Below are 19,910 nucleotides of genomic sequence, written 5' to 3'. Positions count from 1 at the left end.
TGAGACTCCATTTGAAAAACAAAACAAAAACTCCTTTGAAAGCAACATTACTGCCTATATAACTTTCTGCATGAATTGGCTAGTTTATTCCTCCAATATAGTTTATTTCATTTATAGATGTGCAAGAATCCTGTATGGAAGTGTTGAAACAGCTGCCTCTTAGGGGTAGATGGACTATAATTGGGTTTCCTAATGCATTATAAGACTTTAAGTAAGTGAGTCGAGAGACTAGAACTTAACATTTTCATTGGGTTTATAAAAGTTCATAGGGGAAAGATGCTTTTTAGGGGGAAAGTAGATGCATTTTTCATTCTGATAATGAGATCTTTTAAGAGTTATGTAAAGTTCCTTTATTCCTGCTAATTCAAAGTGGACTTTCCTCACTGAAGTAAAATTATGAGTTAGAATTTACCACTTCAGGCCGGGCATGGTGGCTCACACCTGTAATCCCAGCACTTTGAGAGGCTGAGGTGGGCAGATACAAGGTCAGGAGTTTGAGACCTGGCCAACATGGTGAAACTCCGTCTCTACTAAAAATACAAAAAATTAGCCGGGTGTGGTGGTGCACGCCTGTAATCCCAGCTACTTGGGAGGCTGAGGCAGGAGAATCACTTGAACCGGGAGGCGGAGGTTGCTGTGAGCAGAGATCACACCATTGCACTCCAGCTTGGACAACAAGAGCAAAACTCTGTCTCAAAAAAAAAAAAAAAAAGAGAATTTAATACTTCAGCATCTTCAGGAATCTTTACTTGTAATTAGAATAATAAAGACTGTTATTCTAAATAATAATCATGCCTGTAATCCCAGCACTTTGAGGGGGTAGAGACTGGAGGATCTCTTGAAGCCAGGAGTTCAAGACCTGCTCTCCACAAATAAATCAATAGATAAATTACCCTGGCCTGGTGGCATGTTCCTGTAGCCCCAGCTACTCAGGAGACTGAGGTGGAAGGATTGCTTGAGCCCAGGAATTTGAGTCTGTAGTGAGTTGTGATTGCACCACTCTACTCCAGCCTGGTGACAGAGTGAGACCTCTTAAGAAAAACAAACAAACAAACAAAATTTAAAAATTAAGAAAAATTGGAAAAAAAAACTATCCTTATGTAAATATTTTAGTGATTTTCAGGGAAACTTGAGTTCTATATGTTCTATCATGCAGTCCTCTTAGTCATGAGAAATTTAACTTTGGTTTTACAAAACTGTCCTTGTTTATATAAGTCTGAGCGTAAAAATAGAGGTTAATTTGGTCTGAAAGTAAGTGCCCTGACCCTGAACTTAACACATGAGCATCTGACATAATATTTGACAATTTTTTATGCTGTTGCTTGTGTAAAGATATTCACAGCAAAAAGTTTGATTTTGTTTAGGTTACCAGAGGTTAGGCTGGAAATAATTAAATATAACATCATCAAACATTTGTTAATCTACTAGGTGCAATACCGTATGCTCTTGATACTGTGCCATCTTACATTTAATTAAGAGTGCTTTACAAATCATGCCGTGTGGTTTTCATAGACATTAGAATGGCTCGCATATTTACACATTTAGGTTTTTTCAACATCAAAATCAAATGCGTAAGTTTTCAAACATCACTTTGAGTTCTCAAGAGCACAGTGTGCCAACATTTTAAGTACTCTTTTCTTTTTTTGAGACGGGTCCTGTTCTGTCACCCAGGCTGGGGTGCAGTGGCACCATCTCGGCTCAGTGCAACTTCTATCTCCCGGGCTCAAGTGATCCTCCCACTTCAGCGTTCCGAGTAGCTTACACTACAGGCACATAACACTATGCCCGGCTTTTTTGTTTTTTTCATCCTTTTTATCATGTGTTAGGTACTTGTCACTATTCTCTTGACTTTTTTTTTTTTTTTTTTGAGATGGAGTCTCGCTCTGTTGGCCACGCTGGAGTTCAGTGGCGCGATCTCAGCTCACTTGCAACCTCTGCCTCCCGGGTTCAAGCGATTTTCCTGCCTCAGCCTTCCGAGTAGCTGGGACTACAGGCGCATGCCAACAAGCCCAGCTAATTTTTGTATTTTTAGTGGAGATAGGGTTTCGCCATGTTAGCCAGGCTGGTCTGACTCCTGATCTCAGGTATCCACCTACCTTGGCCTCCCAAAGTGCTGGGATTACAGGTGTGAGCCACCATGCCCAGCCAACTTTTTTTTTTTTTTTTTTTTTTTGAGATGAGGTCTCACTCTGTTGCCCAGGCTGGAGTGCAGTGGCGTGTTCATGGCTCACTGCAGCCTTGAACTCCCGGGGCTCAAGCAGTCCTGCCTCAGCCTTCTGAGTAGCTGGGACTACAGGCATGTGCCACCATGCCCTATTCAGAGTTTTTCATAAATGCCGTTTTAGTGTTAAAGAAGTTTCCTTCTATTCCTAGTTTGGTGAATATGTGTGTGTGTGTGTGTTTATTGTGGTAAAATACCCAAAACATAAAATTCTATCATTTTAACCCGTTAAGAATGTCCAGGTTAGTGTAATTAAGTACATTCACGTTGTTGTACAACCATCACTGTGATCTGTCTCTAGAATTTTTTCATCCCAAAGTGAAATGCTGTACCTATTAAACACTAACTTCCCATCTCCCCTCACTCCAGCCTCTCATTCTATTTTCTGTCTCTATGAATTTGACTACTCTAAGAAACTCATATATGTGGAATCATATATTTATCCTTTTGTGACTGACTTATACACTTAGCATAGTGTCTTTGAGCTTTTGCTGAGTGTTTTTCTTTTTAAATCATAAAAGGGTATTGAATTTTTTCAAATATCTTTTTTGTGTCTATTGAGATGATAATGTGGTGTATCACATTGATTGATTTCCTTATGTTTAACCACTCTTGCATTCCTGGGATAAATGTTGGTCATGGTATATAATCTTTTTAATGTATTGTTGGATCCAGTTTGCAGTTTGCTGTTATTTTCTTATGGATTTTTGTTTCTATATTCATATGCGATATTGGTTTATAGTTTTCTTATCATATTTTATTTTATTTTATTTTATTTTATTTTATTTTTTTTTGAGACGGAGTCTCGCGCTGTCACCCAGGCTGGAGTGCAGTGGCCGGATCTCAGCTCACTGCAAGCTCCGCCTCCCGGGTTCACGCCATTCTCCTGCCTCAGCCTCCCGAGTAGCTGGGACTACAGGCGTCCGCCACCTCGCCCGGCTAGTTTTTTGTATTTTTTTTTTTTAGTAGAGACGGGGTTTCACCATGTTAACCAGGATGGTCTCGATCTCCTGACCTCGTGATCCGCCCATCTCGGCCTCCCAAAGTGCTGGGATTACAGGCTTGAGCCACCGCGCCCGGCCTTTTTTTTTTTTAAAAAGAGACCAAGTGTCCCTGTGTTGCCCAGGCTGGTCTCAACTCCTGGACTCAGGGGATCCTCCCGCCTCAGCTTCCCAAAGTGCTAGGATTACAGGTGTGAGCCACCATGCCCAGCCTGAATTTTATCATATCTTTTTCTGACTTTGGTGTGAGGGTGATGTTGGCCTCATAGAACATTAGGAAGTGTTCCATTCTTTTCTGTTTTTTGAAGGAGTTTGAGTAGGATTGGTGTTAATTCTTTGAATATTTGGTAGAATTTGCCAATGAAGCCATGTGATACTGGGCTTTTCTTTGTTGGGAGGTTTTTGTTTAACAATTCAATCTCTTATTATAGGTTTGTTGAGACTTAATTTTTTGAGTCAGTTTTCGTACTTTAATGTTTCTAAACATTTGTCTGTTTTATCTAAATTATCTAATATGCTGGTTTATAGTCATTCATATTATTCTCTTATAATCCTTTCATTTATGTAAAATTAGTAGTAATATCCCTGGTTTCATTTCTGATTTTATTTATTTTCATCTTCTTTCTTTTTTTCCCAGTCAGTGTAGCAAGAGTTTGTAAATTCTGTTGATCTTTTTAGATAACAGATTTTTGGTTTTGTTGATTCTTTCTACTATTTTTATTCTTCTTGGTTTTTGTTGTTGTTTGTTTGTTTTTGAGAGATGGAGTCGTGCTCTGTTACCCAGGCTGGAATGATGCAGTGGTGTGGTGTGATCATATGCACTGCAACCTCAAACTCCTGGGCTCAAGTGATCCACTTACCTCAGCCTCCTGAGTAACTGAGACTACAGGCATGCATCATCAAACCCAGCTAATTTTTTTTTTTTTTAAATTTCATAGAAATGGGGTCTCACTGTCTTGCACAGGCTTTGAACTCCTGGCCTCAAGCAATCCTCCTGCCTCAGCCTCCCAAAGTGCTGGGATTACAGGTGTGAGGTACTGCACCTGCCTTATTTTTATTCTTTATTTCACTTATCTCTGCTCTAGACATTATTATTCCCTCTGTTTTGTTGGGTCCAGTTTGTGCTGCTTTTTCTAGTTCCTTAAGGTCTGAAGTTAGAGTATTGATTTAAGGTCTTTCTCTTTTTTTTGTATCTCTCTTTTTATTTTTATTTTTTGTAGAGATGGGGGTTTCACTATGGTGCCTAGGCATGTCTTGAGCTCATGGGCTCAAGCGATCCTCCCACCTCAGCCTCCCAGAGTGTTGGGATTAAAGGCATGAGCCACCATACCCTGCCTTCTTTCTAAAATTTTGTTATTATTTATTTATTTATTTGTGTATTTATTGAGACAGAGTCTTGCTCTGTTGCCTGGGCTGGAGTACAGTGGCGTGATCTTGGCTCACTGCAACCTCTGCCTCCCGGGTTCAAGTGATTCTCCTGCCTCAGCCTCCCAAGTAGCTGGGATTACAGACATGCACCACCATGCCCGGCTAATTTTTGTATTTTTAGTAGAGACGGAGTTTTGCCATGTTGGCCAGGCTGGTCTTGAACTCCCAACTTCAGGTGATCTGTCTGCCTTGGCCTCCCAAAGTGCTGGGATTACAGGCGTGAGCCACTGTGCCTGGCCTTATTATTATTATTATTATTATTATTATTATTATTTTGAAACAGGGTCTTGCTCTGTTGCCCAGGCTGGGGTGCAGTGGCACCATCACAGCTCACTGTAGCCTCAACCTTCCAGATTTAGGCAATCCTCCCACCTTAGTCTCCCAAGTAGCTGGTACCGTAACTAGCTAATTTTTGTATTTTTTAAAGAGACAGGGTTTCATCATGTTGCTCAGGCTGGTCTCAAATTCCTGGGATCAAGTGATCCTCCTGCCTTGGCCTCTTAAAGTGCTGAGATTACAAGCATGAGCCACCATACCCAGCCCTGAAATGTTTAAAATATAGAATGCTTCACGAATTTGCATGTCATCCTTGTTCAGAGGCCATGCTAATCTTCTCTGAATCATTCCAACTTTAGTATATGTGCTGCTGAAGTGAGCATTAAACAACACACTTAAACACCAAATGAATAAGAAGAGGAAATCATTAGGGAGATAAGAAAATACATTGAGACAAATTAAAATGAAAACATACATACCAAAACTTAAGGGATGTAGTAAAACCTCAGAGGGAAATTTAGGGTTGTAAATGCTTCAGTGAGCTGTGATTGTGCCACTGTACTCTAGCCTGGGTGACAGAGTGAGACCCAACCACAAAAAAAAAATCAAGATTTAGTTCAAAATCTCTTATACATCATGGGGACTATAGTTATTACAATATATTGTATACTTGAACATTGCTAAGAGAGTAGAGTTGATTTTAAGTGTTTTCACCACAAAAAGGAGAAGCAAATGAGGTAATGCATATGTTAATTAGGTTGGTTTAGCCATTGATACATTTGATGGTGTCCCAGTAGGCCCCATGGCTCGTTCCTTTTTCTTTTTTTTGAGATGGAGTCTAGCACTGTCACCCAGGCTCGAGTGCAGTGGCACCATTTTGGCTCACTGCAACCTCCACCTCCCGGGTTCAAGCGAGTCTCCTGCCTCAGCCTCCTGCGTGGCGGGGACTACAGCTGTGGGCTACCACACCCAGCTAATTTTTGTATTTTTAGTACAGATGGGGTTTTGCCATGTTGGCCAGACTGGTCTTGAACTCCTGACCTCAGGTGATCCACCCGCTTTGGCCTCCCAAAGTGCTGGGATTATAGGTGTGAGCCACTGTGCCCAGCCTCTGTTCATTTTTCTTTGTTCATTTTTTTTTTCCTGCTTTTTAGCTTAAGTAATTTCAGTTCTCTCTTCATGTTCATTGATTCTTTTTTCTGCCTGTTCAACTCTGCTGTTGAATCCTTTAGTGAAATCTTTATTTTGGCTCTTGTATCTTTATGTCCAGAATTGCTATTTCATTCATTTTTATATTTTAAAAATATTTTTATTGATATTCCTTACTTGTTTATACATTGTTCTCCTGATTTCCTTTAGTTTTTTTTTTGTTTGTTTGTTTTTTTCATGGTTTCCTTCAACTCTCTGAGCATATTTAAGACAGTTAAAGTCTTTGTCTAGTAGGTCCATTGTCTGGCTTGCTATGGGGTGGTTTCTGTCAATTTCTTTTTCTTTTTTTTTTTTTTTTTTGAGATGGAGTCTTGCTGTCTCCCAGGCTGGAGTGCAGTGGCGCGATCTTGGCTCACTGCAAGCTCTGCCTCCCAGGTTCACACCGTTTTCCTGCCTCAACCTCCCGAGCAGCTGGGACTATAGGTGCCCACCACCACACCCAGCTAATGTTTTGTATTTTTAGTAGAGATGGGGTTTCACCGTGTTAGCCAGGATGGTCTCAATCTTCTGACCTCGTGATCCGCCCGCCTCGGCCTCCCAAAGTGCTGGGATTACAGGCATGAGCCACCCCGTTTCCCACCAATTTCTTTTCTTTTTTTTTTTTCCCTGTGAATGGGCCATATAGTCCTGTTTCTTTGTTTGCTTTGCAAATTTTTGTTGGGAAGTTGACATTTTGTGTGCTGTAATATGGTAACTCTGAAAGTCAGATTCCACTGCCTCCCTAGAGATTACTGTTGTTACTTATGAAAGCTGCATTTGTTTAGTGACTTTTCCAGATTGTCTTTGCAGAGTGTATACCTGGTTGCATGTGGTCACTGAATCTCTGTTCTTTTATCTCTGTGGTCTTTCAGTGACTTGACAGAGATTTCCTTAAATGCTTAGATCCAGTAAGAAAAGAAAACATAAAGAAAAAAGGAGTGTTCTCTCTCTTTAAGTTCAATTGTCTAGTGCCACTAGGGAAACAACTTCAGTCAGGGGGTGTGCATGTGTGAAACAGTGGCCAGCGCTCTGGCAGCTCCTCAGCAATCAAAAGTAGTGAACGAAACACATAACCTCAATTTTTTGGAGGACAAATGAAGGGGTGGCCTGCCCCTCCACACCTGTGGGCGTTTCTCGTTAGGTGGAACGAGAGACTTGAAAAAAGAAATGAGACACAGAGACAAAGTATAGAGAAAGAAAAAGTGGGCCCAGGGGACCGGCGCTCAGCATACAGAGGACCCACGCCGGGCACCGGTCTCTGAGTTCCCTTAGTATTTATTGATAATTATCTTTACCATCTTAAAGATAAGGGAGTGGCAGGACAATAGGATCATTTTAGGGAGAAAATTAGCAGTAAGACATATGGATAAAGATCTCTGTGACATGAATAAGTTCAAAGGAAAATGCTGTGCCTTGATATGCATATGCAAACATCTCCATAAACCTCTTAGCATCATTGTGCCAGCAAGTCCCGCCAGCAAGTCCCACCTTATGCGGTAAGGTGGTTTTCTCCTATCTCAGTAAACAGAGCATACCATCGGGTCTCACACAGAGATGTTCCATTGCCCAGGGACGGGCAGGATTTTTAACCAGCAAGCTGCCTTGAGGCACTTGTTTAACAAAGACACATCCTGCACAGCCCCAAATCCATTAAACCTTGAGTCACCACAGCACATGTCTCTTGCAAGGACAAGGTTGGGGGTAGGGTCACAGATTAACAGCATCTCAAATACAGAACAAAATAGAGTCTCTTATGTCTACTTCTTTCTATATAGACACAGTAACAGGCTGATCTCTCTTTTCCCCACAGACGAAGCCCCTATTTCCCACCCTAGCACCAGCAAGCTGCAACAGGAACTGCCATCTCAACAGTTGCGTACCACAGGGCTGGGAGCTACAGAATGATAGATGCTATTCCAAATGCCAAAATTCACTAAAATTTACCAACTTTTTTCTTTATCAAGCACTCTTCTGGACACTGCAAGTGTTTCATTAGACCCCAGAGTCCTAAAATAGTCACCTCAAGCAGTTCTTGCCATCTCAATAGTTGTTTTGGTGAAAGTACTAACTCCTGGAGTTCCTACTCTATCATCTTCCATTTTCAGCATCCTAATTTTCAGCATCCATTTAGTTGATCCAACCTTCCTTCTGACTCAGTGTATGCGCGCACACACACACGCACACACACACATACTCATCCAATCTGTTCTCTACACAGAAAGAACCCTTTGTAAGTGCCAGTGCCTATGATTTTTTCCACTTAAAAGATAATTTCATTCTCAATATGGAAAAAGCAGAGTTAAAAAAAAAAAAAATTCACAGCCGGGCGTGGTGGCTCACGCCTATAATCCCAGCACTTTGGGAGGCCAAGGCAGGCAGATCACAAGGTCAGGAGTTTGAAACCAGCCTGGCCAACATGGTGAAACCTCGTCTGTGCTAAAGATACAAAAAATTAGCTGGGCATGGTGGCGGGCACCTGTAATTCCAGCCACTCGGGAGGCTGGGGCAGGAGAATCTCTTGAACCCCAGAGGCGGGTGTTGCAGTGAGCTGAAATTGTGCCAGTGCATTCCAGCCTGGGTGACAGAGCAAGACTCTGTCTCAAAAAAAAAAAAAAAAAAAAAAATTCGGAGAGGATTGTGGGAAGATGATAAAGTAGGAAGTACCAGAAATCTGTCTCCCCACCAAGATAACAATTGTTCTGGCAGAATCTGTCTGATGCATCTCCTTTGGAACTCTGTAGTTTTTTTGTGTGTGTGTGTTTTTTTTTTTTTGAGACGGAGTCTTGCTCTGTCACCCAGGCTGGAGTGCTGTGGCCGGATCTCAGCTCACTGCAAGCTCTGCCTCCCGGGTTCCCACCATTCTCCTGCCTCAGCCTCCCGAGTAGCTGGGACTACAGGCGCCCGCCACCTCGCCCGGCTAGTTTTTTTTGTATTTTTTAGTAGAGACGGGGTTTCACCGTGTTCGCCAGGATGGTCTCGATCTCCTGACCTCGTGATCCGCCCGTCTCGGCCTTCCAAAGTGCTGGGATTACAGGCTTGAGCCACCGCGCCCGGCCTCAACTCTGTAGTTTATTGAAATCTTACAACTGTGAGGAATTACCGTCCAATCCTGGACGGTAAATTGCGGTTAATTTCAGTCAATTGCAGCACTTAGTACAATAGCAGCTGCCCATCCACATCCCTCAGCCCCATGGCAGGCAGTTGTGCACGTGTTCCTGGAGCAGCTTGCACATAGTTTGTGGAACCTAAAGTGGGCAGAAATGACCATTTCTTCCAAATATCAGGAATCTGGATCAAGTGCAGTGGCTGGTGCCTATAATCCCAGCGCTCTGGGAGGCTGAGGCAAAAGGATTGCTTGAGCCTGGGAGTTTGAGACCAGCCTGGGCAACATAGTGATACCCTGTCTCTAAGAACAAAAACCCACATTTCAGAAATCTGTGCTCCAATCAGAATTGCTGCTTCTGGCCAGGCGCAGTGGCTCATGCCTGTAATTCCAGCACTTTGGGAGGCCAAGACGGGTGGATCACTTGAGGTTAGGATCACTTGAGGTTAGGAGTTTGAGACCAGTCTGGCCAACATGGTGCAACCCTGTCTCTACTAAAAATACAAAAATTAGCCAGGCGTGGTGGCGCGTGCCTGTAACCCCAGCCACTCAGGAGGCTGAGGCAGGAGAATTGCTTGAACCTGGGAGGTGGAGGTTGCAGTGAGCTGATATTGCACCACTGCACTACAGCTTGGGCGACAGAACTTGTGCCACTGCACTGCAGCCTGGGCGACAGAGTGAGACTCTGTCTAAAAAAAAAGAGGCTGGCGCGATGGCACACGCCTGTAATCCCAGCACTTTGGGAGGCCAAGGTGGGTGGATCACTTGAGGTCAGGAGTTCGAGACAAGCCTGGCCCACGTGGTGAAACCCCGTCTCTACTAAAAATACAAAAATTAGCTGGGTGTGGTGGGGGGGCGCCTGTAATCCCAGCTATTTGGGAGGCTGAGGCATGATAATTGCTTGAACCTGGGAGGTGGAGGTTGCAGTGAGCCAAGATCATGCCATTACACTCCAGCCTGGGTGACAGGGCGAGACGCTGTCTCAAAAAAATAAAAAATAAATTAAAAATAAAAGAAAGAATTGCTGTTTTTGATCACAGAGTTGCAAAGAGGCAATGGTTATTGTTGCACCTCACCACTTTGTTGCAAGTCCCCCCACTACCACCACCAAAGTGATGTCCAGGAGATTTCTCTTTTTTTGAGACAGAGTCTCACACTGATGCCCAAGCTAGAGTGCAGTCGTGCGATCTTGGCTCACTGCAACCTCCGCCTCCTGAGTTCAAGCGATTCCCCTGCCTCAGCCTCCCGAGTAGCAGGGTTTACAAGCGCCCGCCACCATGCCTGGCTAATTTTTTTTTTTTTTTTTTTGTATTTTTAGTAGAGACAGGGTTTCACCATGTTGGCCAGGCTGGTCTCGAACTCCTGACCTTGTGATTCGCCCGCCTCGGCCTCCCAAAGTGCTGGTAATACAGGTTTGAGCCACCGCATCTGGCTGATGTCTGGGAGATTTAAAGGGCTGGCACCATACTCCCCGTCTCTATTTTTTTTTCTTTTTTCCCTTTTGAGAGCCAGATATTGATGACTAGGGGCCGGGCGTGGTGGGTCATGCCTGTAATCTCAGCACTTTGGGAGGCCAAGGCTGGAGGATCACTTGAGGTCAGGAGTTTGAGACCAGCCTCGCCAGCATGGTGAGACCCTGTCTCTATTAAAAATATAAAAATTAGCTGGGCATGGTGGCTCATGCCTGTAGTCCCAGCTACTTGGGAGGCTGAGGCGGGAGAATCACATGAACCTGGGAGACAGAGGTTGCAGTGAGCCGAGATCGTGCCACTGCACTCCAGCCTGGGTGACAGAGGAAGACTCTGTCTTAAAAAACAAACAAGCAAACAAAATATTGATGACTAGGACGATCAATAGGAACCAAATAGATGGGAGAATAAGAAGTAATTGTGCATGCCCAGGGTAGGTGAAAGGCTCAGTACAGTCATGTACTGCATAATGATGTTTTGGTCAGTGACAGATAGCATAGATGACAGTGGTCCTATGAGATTATAATGGAGGCCAGGCATGGTGGCTTATACCTGTAATACCAGTGCTTTAGCAATGGGGGGCTCTCTAGAGTTCAGGAGTTCAAGACTGGCCTGGGCAACATAGCAAGACCTAGTCCCTACAAAAATAATAAAAGAAGAAAAATTAGCTGGGCATGGTGGTATATGCCTGTAGTCGTAGCTACTCTGGAGACTGAGGTGAGAGGATTGCTTGAGCCCAGGAGTTTGAGCCTGCAGTGAGCTATGATCATGCCACATCACTCCAGCCTTGGCGACAGAACGAGACTCTGTCTCTAAAAAAAAAATTAAGATTATAGTGGATAAAAAAATATTATAATGGGTTGGGTGCAGTGGTTTATGCTTGTAATCCCAGCACTTTGGGAGTTCAAAGTGGGAGGATCACCTGAGGTCAGGAGTTCGAGACCAGCGTGGCCAACATGGCGAAATCCTGTCTGTACTAAAAATACAAAAATTAGCTGGGCATGGTGGTGCATGCTTATAATCCCAGCTACTCTGGAGGCTGACGCAGGAGAATTGCCTGAACCCAGGAGGTGAGCGGTGGTTGCAGTGAGCCAAGATAATGCCACTGTACTCCAGCCTGGGAAACAGAGCGAGACTCCATCTCAAAAAAAAAAAAAAAAAGACTCAAATTACTGAAATATTAAAGATAAAATTGAAAGTGGGAATATTACCCTCAATTCCACAGAAATGGAAAGGGTAGGCTGGGCATGGCAGCTCACATGTATAATTCCTATGCTTTTGAAGGCTGAACTGGGAACATCACTTGAGCCCAGGAGCTCAAACCAGCCTGGACAACATACTGAGACACTGTCTATAAAAAAAATAACACCTGCCTGTAGTCCTAGCTACTTGGAAGGCTGAGGCAGAAGGATTGCTTTAGCCCAGGAATTCAAGACTGCAGTTAACCATGATTGTGCCATGGCATTCTAGCTAGGGTGACAGAGCCTGTCTCTTGGGCTGGGCGCAGTGGCTGACGCCTGTAATCCCCAGCAGTTTGGGAGGCTGAGGTGGGCAGATCACTTGAGGTCAGGAGTTCGAGACCAGCCTGGCCAACATGGTGAAACCCCGTTAAAAATACAAACAAGAAAATTAACCAGCCATAGTGGCGTATGCCTGTAATCCCAGCTACTCAGGAGGCTAAGGCAGGAAAATCGCTTGAACCCGGGAGGTGGAGGTTGCAGTGAGCTGATACTGCACTGTTGTACTCCAGCCTGGGCAACAAGAGTGAAACTCTTATCTCAAAAAAAAAAGAAAAAAAAAAAAGAGAGATTATAATAGAGTACGATAAGCAATTATAGGCTGGTCTGAAGATAGTGAATTATCTTTTTTTTTTTTTTTTTTTTTTTTTTGAGACGGAGTCTCGCTCTGTCGCCCAGGCTGGAGTGCAGTGGCCGGATCTCAGCTCACTGCAAGCTCCGCCTCCCGGGTTCACGCCATTCTCCTGCCTCAGCCTCCCGAGTAGCTGGGACTACAGGCGCCCGCCACCTCGCCCGGCTAGTTTTTTGTACTTTTTAGTAGAGACGGGGTTTCACCGTGTTAGCCAGGATGGTCTCGATCTCCCGACCTCGTGATCCGCCCGTCTCGGCCTCCCAAAGTGCTGGGATTACAGGCTTGAGCCACCGCGCCTGGCCGATAGTGAATTATCTTAATTGATTGTTGACAGTCAGTTACAGATAGAACTTATTCTACTCTTTCCCCCATCCTTACTACTGCACTTGACTAGTTTTTTGGGGAAAAAGATTAATAAACCAATTGTATGCCAACAAATCGGGTAACCTAGATGAAATGGTCACATCCTAGAAACACAAAACCTACCAAGACTAAACTACTAAGAAATAGAAAATGTAAATAGTCTTATAACTCATAAGGAGATTGCATTTGTAATCAAAAATGTCCCAACAGAGAAATCTCTGGACCTGATGACTTCACTGGTGAATTCTATCAACATTTCAAGATTAACTAACACCAGTCTGTTTCAGACTTTTCAGAACACTGAAGAGGAAAGAACACTCACTAATTCATTCTGTGATGTCAGCATTATCTTTGACATAGTTTGGATATTTGTCCCTCCAAATTGCAAGTTGAGATTTGATCTGCAGTGTTGGAGGTGGGTGGGGCCTAGTGGGAAGTATCTGGGTCATGGGGGTGTATCCCTCAGGAATGGCTTGGTGTGGTCCCTATGGTAGTGAGTGCATTTTTGCTATATTAGTTTACTCAAGAGCTGGGTGTTTAAGTGTCACACCTCTCACCTCTCTCTTGCTTCCTTTCTTGCCATGTGACATACCTGCTCTTCCTTCACCTTCTGCCGTGATTGAAAGTTTCCTGAGGTACTTATCAGAAGCAGATACTGGCACCATGCTTCTTGTACAGCCTGCAGAACCATAAGCCAAATAAACCTCTTTCCTTTGTAAATTACCCAGCCTCAGGTATTCCTTTATAGCAATGCAAAGTGGATGAATACAGTCTTGATGCCAAAGCCCTACAAAGATGCTATAAGAAATCTATAGACTAATAGTTCTTTCTTTCTTTTTTTTTTTTTTTTTTTTGAGACAAAAAAGAGTCTCACTGTATCACTGAGGCTGGAGTATAGTGGTGCAATCTTGGCTCACTGCAGCCTGGGCCTCCTGGGTTCAAATGAATCTCGTGCCAAAGCCTCCCAAGTAGCTGGGATTACAGGCATGTGCCACCACGCCCAGCTAATTTCTAAATTTTTGGTAGAGATGGGGCTTTGCCATGTTGGCCAGGCTGAAAGTGATCCACCTGCCTCGTCCTCCCAAAGTGCTGTCTTTACAGGCGTGAGCCACCGTGCCTGGCCTATAGACTAACATTTCTTAGGAACATTGATGTAAAAATCATCAACAAAATGCTAGCAAACCAGATTTAGCAGTAGATTAAAAGGATTTACACCATGACCAATAAGCCAATGAAAAGATACTCAACATTGCTAATTAGGGAAATGCAAGTCAAAACTCCAAGATACTACCTCACACCCATTAGGATGGCTGCTATCAAGAACAGCAGAAAATAATTGTTGAGAAGGACATGGAAAAATTGGAACCATTGTACACTGTTGGTAGTCATGTCGAATGGCACAGCCTATGTGAAAAACTATGGTGGTTCTTCCAAAAATTAAAAATAAAATTACCGTCCGTGTCAGGATTTTCCAGAGACAAAACCAGTAGGGTATAGATGGATGGATGGGTGAAGGAGAGGGGATTTATTAGGAGAACTGGCTTACTCAATTATTGAAACTAAGAAGTGCCATGATAGGTCATCTGCAAACTAGAGAACCAGGGATGCCAGTACATTGGCTCAATCTAAGTCTCAAAGCCCCAGAACCAGGGAAACCAGTGGCATAAATTTCACACCAAGGCTGAAGGCCTGAAAACCTGAGAGGCTACTGGTGTAAGTCCTGGGATTCAAAGGCTGGAGAACTTGGAGTACTGATATCAAAGGGCAGGAGAAGGGTGTCCCAGCCCCAGGAGAGAAAATGGATTTACCTTTACTCTGCCTTTTTGTTCTATCCGGGCACCCAGCCCACTGGATGTTGCCCTCCCACATTGAGGGTGGATCTTACTCTCTCAGTCAACCTACTCACACACCAGTCTCCTCTGGAAACACCCTCACAGATAGTCAGAAACCATGCTTTACCCACTTTCTAAGTATCCTTTAATCAGTCAAGTTGACACCTAAAAATCCTCACACCATATGATCCTGTAATTCTACTTGTGGAGGTTAGTGGTTCCCCTTTATCCTAGGTTTCACTTTCTGAGATTTCAGTTACCCAAGTTCAACTGTGGCCTGTAAAAAAAAAATAGGTGAGTATAGTGTAATAAGATATTTTGAGAGAGAGAGAGAGACCACTTTTATTTATTTATTTAGAGATGGAATCTCACTGTGTCGCCTAGGCTGGAGTGCAGTGGCACCATCTCAGCTCACTGCAGCCTCCACCTCCCAGATTCAAGCGATTCCTGTGCCTCAGCCTCCCGAGTCGCTGAGATTACAGGCGCCTGCCACCACGCCTGGCTAATTTTGTATTTTTAATAGAGACAGGATTTCACCATATTGGCCAGGCTGGTCTCGAACTCCTGATCTCGAGTGATGTGCCCGCCTCGGCCTCCCAAAATGCTGGAATTACCGGCGTGAGCCACTGTTCCCAGCCACAGTTATATCATTTATTACTATATATTGTTATGGTTGTTTTATTATTAGTTGTTGTTAATCTCTTACTCTGCCTAATTTATAAATTAACTTTACCATGGATATATACATATATATATAGGAAAAAACACACTATACGTGGGGTTTGATACTCTCTGTGGTTTCACACATCCATGGGAGTCTTGGATCCCCCCATCAGATAACGATGACCTAATGTATACTCAAAATAATTGAAAGCAGGGTCCCTAAGAGATATTTGTGTACCTAACGTTCATAGGTATAACCCATTGATCAAAGGATGAATGGATAAGCAAAATGTTGTGAGTACATACAATGGAATATTATTCAGCCTTTAGGATGGCTGCTAGTAAAAAATTGAAGTAACAGGTGTTGGAAAGAATGTAGAGGAACTGGAACCTTTATGCATTGCTCGTGGCAATGTAAAATGGTGCATTCACTGTGGAAAACAGTATGGTGGTTCCTCAAAAAAACTAAACGTAGAATTATGATACAGCTGTTTCACTTCTGAGTACATATTCAAGACAACTGAAAGCAGCGACTTGAGCAGCTGTTTGTACACCTGTGTTTAGCAACATTATTCACAACAGCCAAAAGGTGGAAGCAACCTAGATAAAATGTATATAATATGTACATATGATGGAATATTATTCAGACTTGGAAGGAGATTCTGATATGTGATATAACATGGATAAATCTTGGGACATTATGATGTGTGAAATGTCAGACACAAAAGGATAAATGTATGATTCCACTGCCATGAAATACCTCAAGTAGTCAAATTCATAATGATAGAATGTTGAGTAGTGGTTACCAGGAGAGGGGAGAGTGAGTAGTTCTTGTTTAATGGGCACAGAATTTTAGATTGGGATGATGAAAATTTCTGAAAATGGATAGTGGTGATGGTTAAGTACACTGTGAATGTACTTAATAGCACTGACATGTATACTTAAAAATGGTTAAAATAGGCTGGGCGCGGTGGCTCAAGCCTGTAATCCCAGCACTTTGGGAGGCCGAGGCGGGTGGATCACGAGGTCAGGAGATCGAGACCATCCTGGCTAACATGGTGAAACCCGTCTCTACTGAAAATACAAAAAACTAGCCGGGCGTGGTGGTGGGCGCCTGTAGTCCCAGCTACTCGGAGGCTGAGGCGGGAGAATGGCGTGAACCCGGGAGGTGGAGCTTGCAGTGAGCCAAGATCGCGCCACTGCACTCCAGCCTGGGCCACACGGCGAGACTCCGTCTCAAAAAAAAAAAAAAAAAAGGTTAAAATATTACAGATTGAAGCATTGATATAGACAACAAAAAAAAAAAACAACAAAAAAAGGTTAAATGATAACTTTTTTTTTTTTTTTTTTTGAGACAGGGTCTTGCTCTGTCACCTAGGCTGCAGTGCAGTGGCACAATCACAGTTCACCACAACTTCAAACTCCTAGGCCCAAGCTATTCCCCTGCCTTAGCCTCCCGAGTAGTTGGGACTACAGGTGTGCACCACCACACCTAGCTAATTTTAAAATATTTTAGAGAGATGGGGTCTTGCTGTGTTGCCCAGGCTGGTCTAGAACTGACCTCAAGCCATCCCCCTGCCTTGGCCTGCCAAAGTGCTAGAATTAGAAACCTGAGCTGCTGTGCCCAGCCAACATAGTATTATGTATATTTTACTACAAATTTTAAAAATGGAAAACAAAAAGAATGCAAATAGTTCTCCTTTGCCCTAGTCCTGATCCCTCAGCTAGCTGCAAAAGTATCACCACCAATGATGGTTGCCAGGGGCTAGTTACTGTTCAGTGGGTATGAGAGTTTCAGCTTTGCAAGATGAAGAGTTCTGGAGATGGATGATGGTGATGGTTGTACAACAATATGATTGTGCTTAATACCACTGAACTGTCCACTTAAAAGTGATTAAGATAGTAAAGTTTGTTGTGCGTATTTTATCACAATAAAAAGCAATTGGGAAAAAATAATTTTAGACTTGTATAATATTTGCATGAATACTACAAAGAATTTGTGAAAACCCTTCACCTAGATTCCCCAAAGGATAATACTTTAATATATTTGCTTTCTCCTTCTCTTTTTCAGAATTTCTCACACACTCAGAATTATTTTTTTCTGAATGATTTAAAGGTAAAAGGCAGATGTGATACCCCAAACACCTAAATACTTCAGTTTGTATTTTTTAAAAACAAGAAATTCTCTTACATAACTATGGTATAATGATCAAAATCGGGAACTTAACACTGACACAATGCTCTAATCTATAGACCTTATTCAGATTTTCTCAGTTGTCCTAATAATATCCATTATAGTAAAAGAATATCCGGCCGGGCGCGGTGGCTCACGCCTGTAATCCCAGCACTTTGGGAGGCCGAGGCGGGCGGATCACAAGGTCAGGAGATCGAGACCACGGTGAAACCCCGTCTCTACTAAAAATACAAAAAATTAGCCGGGCGCGGTTGTGGGCGCCTGTAGTCCCAGCTACTCGGGAGGCTGAGGCAGGAGAATGGCGTGAACCCGGGAGGCGGAGCTTGCAGTGAGCCGAGATCGCGCCACTGCACTCCAGCCTGGGCGACAGAGTGAGACTCCGTCTCAAAAAAAAAAAAAAAAAAAAAAAAGAATATCCAATATCATGTGTTGATTCAGTGACCTTGTCTCTTTCATCTCCTTTAATCTGGAACAGTTCTTGAGTCTGTATTTTTATGACACTGACAATTTGATAAGTGCAGGGTAGTTATTTTGTGGAGCATCCTTCAATTTGTTTTTGTCTGTTGTTTCCTCGTGGTTAGATTCAGGTTATTCACGTTGGGCATTAATACCTAAGAAGTGATGCTGAGTTCTCTGTGTATCATATTAGGATGCACATGCTATTTATTACTCCTATTACTGACAATATTACTTGAGTGGTAGGGTCCAGTTTTCTCCCTCATAAAGTTATTCATTTGCCTTTTGTAATAATGTCTTGGGAGATGTTTTGTGACTATGTAAATATCCTGTTCTCAAACTTTCACCTGTTAATTTTAGCATTCAGATGATTCTTGCCCTAATCAGTTATCTTTATGGTCGTTGCCAAGTGATTTTCTCTTTTTACCTTCCCTGTACATTTATTAGTTGGCTTTCTACTGTAAGAAAGAGTTTTCTGTCCTATTATTTTTTATCAATATAGACTCATAGATTCTTACTTTATTAAATACATTGTAATCTTCTATCACTATATATTTTGATGACAGTGTTCCAGGTTTGGCCAGGAGGAATTCCTTCAAAATGATTTACACACAGAGAAGCCTTTTAAAATTAGGTCTTGTTAATACTGTCCTAAGGTAACTATTAATATCACCCTTTTTCACTCACTAAGGTGTACCTGTTTTAGTGATAAATTATATGATCACTTTCTTTTTTTTTTTTTTTTTTTTTTTTTTGAGACGGAGTCTCGCTGTGTCACCCAGGCTGGAGTGCAGTGGCGCGATCTCGGCTCACTGCAAGCTCCGCCTCCCGGGTTTACGCCATTCTCCTGCCTCAGCCTCCGAGTAGCTGGGACTACAGGCGCCCGCCACCACGCCCGGCTAGGTTTTTTTTTGTATTTTTAGTAGAGACGGGGTTTCACCATGTTAGCCAGGATGGTCTCGATCTCCTGACCTGGTGATCCACCCGCCTCGGCCTCCCAAAGTGCTGGGATTACAGGCTTGAGCCACCGCGCCCGGCGATCACTTTCTTTAAAATGTTCATCAGATTGTGCTACTTTTCTCCTGAAAACTGTCCAGTGGTTTCACATCTCACTTTGAATAAAAGCCACAGATCTGGCAAGGATCCATGTGGTCTGCTCCTCCAGCCATTTTATATACTCTTCCTCGGCTTGCTCTGCTGCAGCCACACCTGGTCTTAGGGCTCCACTTTCACCTCACTGTCTTTGCATTTGCAGTTACTCTTCCCGAAACATTCCTGTATATTCCTTACTTCCTTTAGGTTTCTGCTCCCATGTCACTTTATCGGAGAGGGATTCCAATCTCCTTCATGTAAAATAGCAAGAGCCTCCTTCCCCTCACCAGCACGCCTTGCTTTCTTTACCCTCTCTGCTTTATTTTTTTCCTAGCATCTGATGTGTAATTCATTTGTTGGCTTCTCTCCCCAACTTCATGCTTCATAAAAGAAGGGATTTTCTTTTGTTCTCTGCTCTCTGCCTACTGTTAGAATAGTGCCTAATAAGTAGTATGCGCTAATTTGTTGAGTGAATGAACTCACTATCTCTCCATTTTGGTTTTTTTTTTTGGTTTTTTTTTTTTTTTTTTTTGGTTTTTTTTTTTTTGAGACGGAGTCTCGCTCTGTCGCCCAGGAGTGCAGTGGCCGGATCTCAGCTCACTGCAAGCTCCGCCTCCCGGATTCACGCCATTCCCCTGCCTCAGCCTCCCGAGTAGCTGGGACTACAGGCGCCCGCCACCTCGCCCGGCTAATTTTTTGTATTTTTTTTTAGTAGAGACGGGGTTTCGCTGTGTTAGCCAGGATGGTCTCGATCT

The 19,910-nt window shown here is 43.2% G+C and overlaps 1 protein-coding gene and 1 non-coding gene across 17 annotated transcripts in view; one reads left to right on the top strand and one right to left on the bottom strand.

Moving 5' to 3' along the window:
- TFCP2 (transcription factor CP2) overlaps nucleotides 1–19,910 on the top strand; it is an 83,760-nt gene that overhangs the window by 1,720 nt on the left and 62,130 nt on the right. The gene's annotated exons all lie outside the window — the stretch shown is intronic.
- On the bottom strand, nucleotides 5,203–5,309 carry LOC123567857 (U6 spliceosomal RNA). The gene has a single exon (XR_006690948.1). It is a non-coding gene; the product is annotated as a U6 spliceosomal RNA (small nuclear RNA).

This window comes from Macaca fascicularis, chromosome 11, assembly GCF_037993035.2.
Source record: "Macaca fascicularis isolate 582-1 chromosome 11, T2T-MFA8v1.1".
Taxonomy (NCBI): Eukaryota; Metazoa; Chordata; class Mammalia; order Primates; family Cercopithecidae; genus Macaca; species Macaca fascicularis.
This window is presented reverse-complemented; position numbering and strand designations above follow the sequence as displayed.